The 11,498-nt window shown below is 40.2% G+C and overlaps 1 protein-coding gene across 2 annotated transcripts in view; it reads right to left on the reverse strand.

Moving 5' to 3' along the window:
• LOC133118474 (synapse differentiation-inducing gene protein 1) overlaps positions 1-1,838 on the reverse strand; it is a 39,364-nt gene extending 37,526 nt beyond the window's left edge. For both annotated transcript variants that reach the window (XM_061228516.1, XM_061228515.1), the window contains exon 1: positions 1,439-1,838. The gene's annotated coding sequence lies outside the window, so the exon portion shown is untranslated. The remainder of the gene's footprint in view (positions 1-1,438) is intronic.
• Between the last annotated feature and the right edge of the window lie 9,660 nt (positions 1,839-11,498).

The raw sequence follows: 11,498 nt of genomic DNA on the forward strand, positions 1-11,498 counted from the left end.
CTACCGATCAGTTAGGCCTGCCTCAACAATATGTCAACATACGCTTTCTGCAAATAGAAACAAAATGTTAATTGGACATTCATAAACACCTATTAAGGGATTAACACTTGTCGTTTCTAACATTTGCATGGACTAAATCGAGAATCGTAGGCTAATTGGCTGTTACGTAACCAATAGCTTCTGATTTAATCCAATGGCAAAACAAGAATTTCCCTCTAGGCTATCACGTTTCACAAAGTGTTTGTCACTTTGCCAGCTGCTCGATGGCAGCTGATTATGAACTAAAATTAAAATGAATTAAGTTCGCTACAACAAAAGTTCTGATTCATTAAAACGTAGACGATTGTGTTGATTACAAGGTCTGTGTAATGTGCCTATGGCATTTTTGTCGGACATGGTGGCCTCCGTCCATTTCCTTTATGACAGTAGGCCTACTTCATTTCTTTTATAGCCTGTTTGACTTGGAAAGGCTGCATGTCTCGTACAGAATTGGCAGCATTCGTCCCCATTTTTGGTTTTGTCAATGTAGTGGTGGTGCATAGAGCTGTCATTTAGGCCTACTTATTTTGATTTAGATTACTTCTTTGTGTTATATTTTTCCCGCAGCTAAAAAATAGGAGTATCCCGTAATTTTTCGATATTGTTCAAGGTTATGGCGAAATTATGCTACTTTATTCATCCTAATTGTATATTTTATTAGAGCCCGCATTATCGCAGAAGTAAATAGCCTAGACATCATATGGATGATGCAAATAAATACATAATCCATAAGCATCTTTAAGATGTTTTCTAAACACATAAACTAATTTTGACTGATTGAAACCGTAGGCTAAACTACTCAGCGTAGACTATGCGCTCACTAAATCTTGTTGTTAAAAGGAGTAGTCTGTGCTTATTGTTAAGTATAGGCTGGATTGTTGGAGCTGTCCATGGTACTTTAAAGTAGTCCTTGGACGATTTCGGTAATAGGAGTGCTGCCAGCGTGATAGCGGCCCAAGTTCCGCCGTCCATTTAAATGTTTCACTCTAAAAGCAAAGATCGTATCACGAAAGCAATATTGTTCACTAATGTGATTGACATTAGGAAGTAATTTATTGCACAGCAATTATCTTGTCGTATAGTCTATGTATCCTTTACAATGATTGGCCATTTCGGCCATCTATCCGTGCTTTCATTTTGTGTGTCTAGTCAAGATTATTTCAATAGCATGGTATGTGGCACCCTTTATCGCTGCGTCCTAACTCAAACATTTCAATTAACAGTTCAATGTCACATTATGCCTTTTCGTAATATGAGAACAATCAGTCGCGTTTCTTCTTGTCGACCCGTCCACCTAGTAAAGCCATACAGTGGATTCTGAGGCACTGATGTCATCTTGGTGCATTCATTCAATTGCTGTACAAGTTCGTGATCTGACTAGTAACGCTCGTACACTTACCTTCCAAGGTGAAAGAGCGTTCTTAAGAGTATTCCGTGTGCCAAACATTAGCTAGCCCTCAGTGGAACGGCAAGTAACAGTTCTCCCAGTTAACAGCACGTGAATGTCTCTGCAGTATCCAGTTTATGACCAGGACCCTGCGTATTCTTTTCAAGAGTTACACCAAAGTCCCAAGTGTCCGTTCTGTTGTACCCCCTGTTACAGTTCCGATGCACGTCCACGAATTTGTATATCGCGAAAAACAAAAACCCTAATCGATTAAACCCTCCTCTTGCCGATTTTTTCTCTTATGCGCACACGGTGCCGAGGAAATATTAATTACATTCTAGCTTTATTGCTGGTTTGATGAATGACAGCCGTTTTTGATTACGGAGGCAGGGTATAGCCTACATGTTGTGGAGGATGGATGCGGCTATGCGAGCGTATTGAATGTTCTCTTGATAGTGATTTACTGAGCAACACGAGCCAGGCAGTTGTCCCCTCGGTCCTAAAGAACGCAAGCTGCTATTGCGACAGGACAGAACTTTAACAGTGCTAAAAACATTGTCTGAGATATTCCTCAATATACCTAAAATATATCCGTCTTTTGGTTTTGTAAATACGTATTTTAGTCTGGCTATATAGGCTACTCAAAGTTTAACTCTAGGCTACACAGTGGATGCAGTCTATTCGGCTTTTTAGGAAAAAGACAACACACATCCATTTTTAGTGGTCTATATGAAGGAGATTATTTTCGTGTCAAGCAAAATAATTCTTCCAGAAAAAATACCTTCAGAGGAAAAAGACAAACTATTTTTGTGATTTTAAAATATGTATCATTCCGCTTTGTCATACTTCAGACCTGACTAAACTAAACTCTTGCCAACCTCAAGGCAAACTGCCAAGGTGATGCTGGCACGCGTAGCAATGCCAGCGTCAGTACCCAAACTGCACAGTGCTTTCCTTCTACAGACGAGCTTCGGTTTTCTCATACAATGCAATACTGCCCCCTAATGAACACTTATATTGTAGGCTATTTCCTTTAAATTACCTGGGACCAACGTGGCAGCTGGACAGTTGTAATATATAGAGTATTCTTCAAACATATACAACGTATACTCAATTCAATCCCACATATAATCCTTAACATGTGTTGGAGAATTCACCGGTCTACCAGTCTGCGTAACAGGACGGTATCAGTCAAACTCTGAGTCAAACCCTCCATAAAACTGGTGTCCGGTACAGCATCATTGCAATTGACAAAGGGCCAAAGAGTGTATAGATGTAATCAATTGTAATGGACAACCTGCTGGAGTATGTTTGGGTCATAAGGGTCGCACAGGCGATGGGTATCTCCTATGCCCCCTTCCTTTCAATAGATGCAAAGCCGTATTCTAAATGGATTGACTAAATCAGGGCACTGTTACTTTGTTGCATTGTTACTTTGTTGAATTTTGGATTCATTTAATATGAACAAAACTGTTATTTTTAAGCTCCTATTTGCAATTATAATGTACAGTACCAATTTGCAATTTTCAATTATTTATTTTGTGCAATGTGTATGTTCTCTCATTGCACTGTAGAAGTGCTTTCACATACAGTAAATTAAGTCCCCAGATAATTTGATGTAGAATTAGTTGTGGTGCATTGTCATTAGTGCTGTTCGTGCCATGATTGGTTTTTTGGGAAAGTAAACTTTTTCACATAATTCACTGAAAATGCCTTCCTCTGCAACAACGGCAGACCTTTTTGAGAAATAAATAAGGACAAGCAGCATTTGCAGCTAATTGCACAGTGTGTAATTTACAACTTTACAACAAAATTTTAGATTGCACAATTTCTACAAATAAGTACATTTGAGTACAGGCTGGAGTACTTCTTTATTCCCAACACCAACATTTCCAACATTTTCCAGTACCTCAAAGAAATAACATCCTGTATCTGCGGAACCTGAACTAATTGTCAGGGCTAACTGACAGCCTTATGTAAATGGTAAAGTGGTTGGCATTTATATAGCATCTTTATCCAAAGCACTGTACAATTGATGCAGCAATTGTTTGTCAAGGTTGCATCACAATGGCCTTTTTTACGTGTCTATATGCTATGCTATTAATGTGACTGTGCTCCATCAAATGCTCTGTCATTTTGCCACTGTGGCTATGACGTTATCATTAAAGGTCAGTTTTATTTAAAAACATCCATCCATCCATCCATTATCTGAACCCGCTTATCCTGATCAGGGTCACAGGGGGGCTGGAGCCTATCCCAGCATACATTGGGCGAAAGGCAGGAATACACCCTGGACAGGTCGCCAGTCCATCACAGGGCACACACACCATTCACTCACACACTCACACACTCACACACTCATACCTATGGGCAATTTAGACTCTCCAATCAGCCTAACGTGCATGTCTTTGGACTGTGGGAGGAAACCGGAGTACCCGGAGGAAACCCACGCAGACACGGGGAGAACATGCAAACTCCGCACAGAGAGGCCCTGGCCGACGGGGATTCGAACCCAGGACCTCCTTGCTGTGAGGCGGCAGTGCTACCCACTGCACCATCCGTGCCGCCTATTTAAAAACATTATTATTATTATTTTTATTTTTTATTGATCAGAAAGTTAAAACATTTTGCTACTTGTGTTGGACATTGTATATTATTTCCCAATCAAATCTCTGGCATCTATCAATTTTACTGTAATTAATTAATTTGTTCGGGTCATTGTGCCAAAATGGGAGCTCCAGAATCCCTATTAAGAAGTCAGGCACCGAAAATCTTCTGTTAACACAACCAGGCGTGTCCCTGGCACGTTAAATATAAAGTGTTCTTTTCTGCAATCACACACTTCTTTTGAGCTTGCAGAAAGGCAACAAAGTGCATTTTGGGAACTGCATTTTGTGTTCATGCCAAAGTTGTTTTTCATGCAGTCAGTCTTGCTTAGACTTTGGTTCACTTGCTGCCCCACAAAATGTCAACAATTTCTTAGAGATTTTGCTGCACTATTCTGGAGAATGTAACTGCTTTCTTTTTAGTATTCCCTTCTGTTGATTGAAGCTGTGTTTCCTTGGTTTGCAGGCCTATAGTTTTACATCAATACCCATGCCACTGCCCAGCTAAAATCTACATTTAAATTTAGGACTGGCTCGATTTTAAACAGAATAATGTAACAGGGACCGCTGGGAAATCATGGACATGTTTAGTAAGCATTAGTCTTATGTATTTATTCTCTTTATTCTCTTAGTGTTCATAGAAACAATATGTCTCCCAACAGAAGACTCCAACATATTCCCTGCCAATTTTAATCCCAGGCATTGATGCTATTAAACCCCCCCCCATAGTTTATACTACAATCTTGCCTTTTAGATGTCGTCGTCCCCCCATCCACGGTGACAATCTATTCTGACAACCACCCCCACGCGGTTTTCTTCATATTTCGTACCTTGATTATGACTAACGTTTTATGGGGTGACTCTGCTGTACCTGTAATCAAAGCCGAACCCCCGTGTTGTGTTGTGTAAGAAAAGGGCCGCGACACTGGTAGCGCAGGGGCTGAGCGGATCCGGGGGCCTCTTGTTCACTCCTTTGATCTCCCATCAGTTCAAAAGGAGGCCGCGAATAAAAGCCAACGACTTGGTGTAAAACATCCAATTAACCGAAAGCGCTGCCACGCACCGTCGATTTCCCATCTGAGCCTCTCCAAAAGGCTGAGGACTACATCTCCCAGAATGCCCCAGAAAAAATATATCTGGGTAAAATGTAGAGGACTCTGTGGAGCATGACCATCTTTGATAGATCTGCAAGCAGAGATCCTGTGGACCAAACTGACGCAGTAGCATCCCAAGAATAAAATATTTTTTTGTGTATAATACAGACAGATGAATTTATTTTTGGATACATTTGCTTTGCTAATGGAAGCCATATTGTTTAACATATGGCTGTAAACTCCTAATGGACAAATATGATAACTAGAGGTACAAGGAGACAAGCTGGGGCCTTAATTCATATTTGATTGCTCAATATTGGATGGAGTTATGCTCAACTGCATATTGTGGATGAACACTGATTGCTTAAGCCATTAGACTTGCCGGAATGCAATTTGGTTTGGCATTTCATTTTCGTCAACCGGTCTTTAAAGAGAATTAAGTTTCACACAGCCTAAAAAACATAGTCTATAATTGAGAACACTTTACTGTAAGTATTATGATGAGCCATACTGTTTGACATAGACACTTGCAATAAATACAGTTGGTAAATGGCAGGCTAAGCATATCATGGCACATTAATGCCACATAATCCAGTTATTAATCATTTCTGAAAGATTAGCATTTTATACGTTGGTTTGAGTTGATCATTTTGTATTGGCTGAAGTAAACTGTTAGATTACAGTGGCCTGTAGTGTAGTGGTTAAGATAAATGACTGGGGCAGGCAAGGTTGGTCGTTCAAATCCCAGTGTAGCCACAATAAGATCCGAAGAGCCGTTGGGCCCTTGAGCAAGGCCCTTAACCCCGCATTGCTCCAGGGGAGGATTGTCTCCTGCTTAGTCTAATCAACTGTACGTCGCTCTGGATAAGAGCGTCTGCCAAATGCCAATAATGTAATGTAATGTACTCGCAAATTATGCTGAAAAGCTACAGTAAAAATATCATTTCACCTAAAATTGACTAATATTGGGTGCTACAGTCCATGGATAAAGTGTTTTCTGAGAGGATGTTTGGTTGATGAGGACATACTAATCTGACAAGTGAAAGAAAATAAATAAAGAAGAAATAAATAAACAATAAATAAAAACAAGATGCCTTGGTACTGTATATGGCTAGTGCATGACCCTAAATGCAGCACTCCTGCGTGAGTCATTCACTGGACCGTGTGACACCTTTTCCCCCTGGGTTCCTCCTGTTGAGTGAACGGAGATTGACCTCTCTGTTTGTCAATGGCCTTCAAGGACACGGGGCAATGCTCAAGTAAAATCACAAGCAAAGACAAACTGTCTCCGCACATCATGCAGATTGAAGACATTTTATTTGTGAACAGAAAATAGATTTTTCAAATTGTACACAGAATTCTGTCTAGACATGTTGAGTGGTATTGCTATTTCAGCTATTTTACTGGAATCTGTTTGGAAACTTTTATTTAACAAATTGTGTTCCCTATTTTATTTTCCTACAATCGCATTTATAGGCAGGGCTGGAAAACCCAGGCTCCAAAAGTAAAAGTCATTTTGTTCCTATCATCTGGATTTGCTGATTAATACAATTATTTAGCCAGGAGGTAGAACTAATTTGTGAAATTATTGGAACTAATTAGAAATTTACTGAGTTCATGGGTGGAAGACAAAAATGGCAAGACTTTTTCAAAGAACTGTATAAAAATGTCTCTTGTCTTACAAAAGCCGATCTGACAGTTACTGTATTTTGGACCTTTATTGGTGTTTTCTAGCGTAACCGGGGGTTCCTCAATGTCATTTGTGATAAGCTACCCACAATTCATGTGCAGTGATATTCCACACTCTGTTGAACATTGCTAAATAAATATTAGGCTTGAAGGTTATTCTGAAATGGCTTGTGCTATGGTAGAGGCATATCTGGGAGGACAGCATGGGTGCATAAGGGTCTTGTGATGACAAGGCAAGATGTTCAAAATGTCACAGTTAACCACAGCTGGGAAATGAGGGCTGTGTCTGTTTCTAGTTTTCTTGTCAGCTTAATTTCTTAATTAGCCCTAACATTTACAGCATCTGATACTGTAGCTACATTTCTTGATAAGCGCAAGAATGGCAACTGCTATGTCCAGTCTGCTCCAAATGGGGACTGTTCTTATATACCTCTATAAAGTGTTTTACTGTAATCTTATCTACAAGTGTTGGCGTTTGCAGTCAATTAGCTTATCCGACCAGGGTAATTTGTGGAATAAAATATCTACATACACACCGGCGCTCTAGGGCCAGATGGACAGGAAGAGCACCACACAATATTACTTCTAGACTAGAATGTAGAACGTAGTGCAGAACTTATTAAATTAAAACCGAAGTACCGCCACCCCCTGCTTCCCATCTGATCTGGGCCTAAAAAAACTGCTACAATCAGCTTTCCAGTCACTATCTATAATTTTGATTAGAAAATCATGCAGGAAACCCAGAGCCATCTGTGGGATCAGTACTGCAGCACTCTATAATGCTTCTGCTTTCAGCCCTGTGACTAAACTGCCTCAATTTTAATGTACAATTTAATACCACATTACTTCCAGGTCAATATTTATCTTCACTGTAGCCAATTCCTTATCTGTACTATTGCCAGTATAGCGATATGTGAGAAGTTTTTGTTCATTTTGAGACACTGAATTCTTGGAGCTGGTTCAGAGCTTAAGAACCCATTTTTACTTGGAAGCAATCCTCCAGTTTGTTTCAGTAACAGAAATATTCTAACGGGGAGAAGCCATGGTCTTTGAACTATAAAAAGGGATAATTCTGCATACATGCATATGGTATCTAATCTTAATAGTTTAATGGTTTTAATGTTAATAATCTGCCACATATCATAAGGACAGATACAGTGCTTGTGTAGTTGTAAAGATAATCATTCAATTAATTGATGTACTTGGGAAAATACCGAAAACATCATGTTAAGTGTCAAATGGGGGAAAGAATCATTATAATTTGCCATTAATAATGAGAAATCTCAGTTATTCCTTCAGAGCCCATGAGAGGAGCCTGTAGTCAAAGTGTGGCGCTGCCCCGAGAGCCAGTTTCCATAAAACAGACCATTCAGTACAGCAGGAGATTGGAGGACATCCGCCAGTCTTCATGTGGCATGTCATTGGAAATACATTGATAGCCCAAGGAGCCCTGGGTGACAGAATGCCACCCTAACCTGGCAGGACAATGTCAATATAATTCCCAATCTTAGTGGGAAGACTTCCCTGTTTCAGATTGAACCCTTATCCCAGTCATGTAGGCTGCTGTTCACAGTAATGCCTTATAAGCGCATACTGTATGCAGCAGGTTCGTGTGCTAATGTTACTTCATGTCACAGTAACCAAATGAAAGCTGCCCGTTCGGCTCTCCCTCACCTTGTTTCCATGTTGGATTTTCTTCTGGAGAGTACTGCGCGGCAGTCTGTAGCGGATTCAGCTCGCTGTATAATGAAACCCCTGGCTGTTGCTTTCTCTTTCCCTGCTTCCTGACAAGTGGGTTTCATTAACAGGGAGGTGGAGGGAGCCAGCGGGCATGCTGGAATTCATGAGCTGATTCCTTCCTGTTCGTCTATTGCGTGTGTTTTATATGACTTATATAAGCCGGCCCGGAGGTATTGCAGGCAATGGGAAATTTTGCCCAGGTAAATCATTGACAGCCTTCATCAAAATTCACTGAATGAGTGGCATAATTTACAATCCTTGGCATCCACAATGGGTGTACTTTTTCTTTTCTTTTTTTTTAGAAATTGAAAATTCTACATTGATTAGCTTCTCATGTATTGTATGCGGGGGTGACGCAGGCATTCTCTTAGTTTGCATAGTGAAAATGAACAAATATTCTGTATACCAGAACAGTGTGTCCATCTATATATATTATTATTAAAATATTGCAATACAGGTATTTGACATGATTTGCCATTTTATGAAACAAAACGAGGTGTAGAGAGAGCAGCCTGGCTGACGGTTGGCTGCCTGGACTGACATGAAGAACTGCTGCCATCTAGTGGTGTGCTCAGAAACTGGTAACTTATTAAACAGATAATTCACTTTCAGTGTTTTTTGAATGTATTATTTCAGTTTTGATTGACCCAGCTTGTGTGGGCCATGAAGGATATTTTGGACATTTACTAAAGTTTCTGGTGATCTCCTGGCCTTTAAATGACTTTGCAATGGTTGGGGTGCAAGCTGCTTTTACGGTTACATTCAGGGTATTTCATAGCTTTTCACCGCAAGCTCCTGAATCACATATCCCTGCCATTGTAAAGCTGGCTGGTCAGAAACGTCTGTAAGTACCTAATTATCCTTTATTAAGCACAAAAACCTGACTCAAAAAAGGAAATGTACACTAAAAACTTAATATTCTGCTGGAACATTCTACACTGTCCACAGAGCATGACACCCTTCTGCAAGCTTACCTAAATATGTAAATCATTTCACAAATAAACTGTTTCTTTAGACCATGGATGTGGGTTAAGTGTTGTCAGGGGCATAGTACACCCAAAATATTTAAGGGGGCACAAATGCAAGAAACTACATTTAATTGATTTAAAAAGAAATAAAAAGAAAAATCTTCAATCATTTTATGAGAAGGATTGACAGTTATAGTGTGCCCACCTTAGCCTCTGCACTCTCAGTCCTCTCTGCCTCAATTGCAGGAACCATTATCTCAAAAAGAAAATGGGAAAAAGCTGAGCATTACAGCTTGGGGCGGCACGGATGGTGCAGTGGGGAGCACTGCCGCCTCACAGCAAGGAGGTCCTGGGTTCGAATCCCTGTCGGCGGGTGTGGCCGGTGTGGCCGGTGTGGCCGGTGTGGAGTTTGCATGTTCTCCCCGTGTTTGCGTGGGTTTCCTCCCACAGTCCAAAGACATGCAGGTTAGGCTGTTTGGAGAGTCTAAATTGCCCTAGGTGTGAGTGAATGGTGTGTGTGCCCTGCGATGGACTGGCAACCTGTCCAGGGTGTATTCCTGCCTTTCGCCCAATGTACGCTGGGATAGGCTCCAGCCCCCCTGCAACCCTGTTCAGGATAAGCGGGTTAAGATAATGGATGGATGGATGGATTACAGCTTGGTTCCAGCCTGGTTTGAAGCTGGTTTGGAGATGGTCAAGCAAGCAACAAGATGCTGAGATAGCAACCATGCCTGTTGGTGGGCCGGCTTGGTATAAACAACAGACCATCGTCAAATTCCAGATGGTATCCATCTGGAGTAGAAGGTGGTTCCAGCTAGATTCCAGGCTTTTAGCTGGAATTTCCACCAGGGATCAGCCCCATCAATTCTCTCCAAAAACCCCTGTCCAGTCACAATACCTAGCTAGCAACCTAAATTAACATTAGCTGATTAATGCAGAGTTGATAAGCTAGCAACTGATGTAAATGTAACTAGAAAACTTGCTGCCACATGTGAATTCACAACACTAATCTGTGGGGCATTTCACACAATGTTTTGAGTAACTTTTATTTGGTCATTTAACATATAACGCCAAACTTGACAGGTTCCTAAATTAATTGAAGGTATTTTTTTTATTACTAATTTGCAAACATTGACTGATCATACTCACCACTAAGATATTGTTACAACTCATTTCTATCTCATCCTAATGTACATTTTCGGGTCAAAGTACAACCGTCTTCCACTTCCCATTGAGGTTTTATTATCTTTGATGCAAGTGAATTGTGGAAGAAACAAAGAACATGGGGATAGGGGAATTGCCAAAGTGTATTCTGTTCCCTATTTTATTGTACAACCAGAAATCATTTTGACTAAATATTACAAACAACAAATTCAAAAGAATATGTTAATTTTATATCTGAGAAGCACATGGCTCCTCAGGCGCAATGCCCTGGGTACCCTGCTCTTTGTTTGCAGACCAGAGGGTGCATGTAAAATATTACAAGTTTGTACATGTCAACCTCAATATAATACAAATAAAAAGCACACAGTCACGTACTGGCACTAACATTCATATAAAACCATAAAGCATGCTATAGAGATTCTAAACGCTTCCTGTCCTTACACAAAGAAGGTGCTATTGTGCGAGAACAGAATGCTAAATAAATTCCAATATGATTTTTTAAAATTCTAATGCATAGTCTGAACATTCATAAGGCTTTCCTTGATATCATGCCAGGATGGAGTCCCACTGATAGACTCCCTCCCAAAATATTAGACCCCTGCAGATAAACTCCATTCCAAAACATACTGTAATAAAATACTTATTCCAAATATATTCCTAATAAAAAAATATATACAAATGTACTAATATAAAACGTTAGGAACAAGATAGCCTGTGTAAAATAAACATTTGGCCTCCAACTCTGTAGGTGGCAGCCACGTGCTACTTAAGCAATATATCCTATGATAAACCTTTAACCTCAGAAGAAGAA

Source organism: Conger conger, chromosome 18 (assembly GCF_963514075.1).
Source record: "Conger conger chromosome 18, fConCon1.1, whole genome shotgun sequence".
NCBI classification, from domain to species: domain Eukaryota; kingdom Metazoa; phylum Chordata; class Actinopteri; order Anguilliformes; family Congridae; genus Conger; species Conger conger.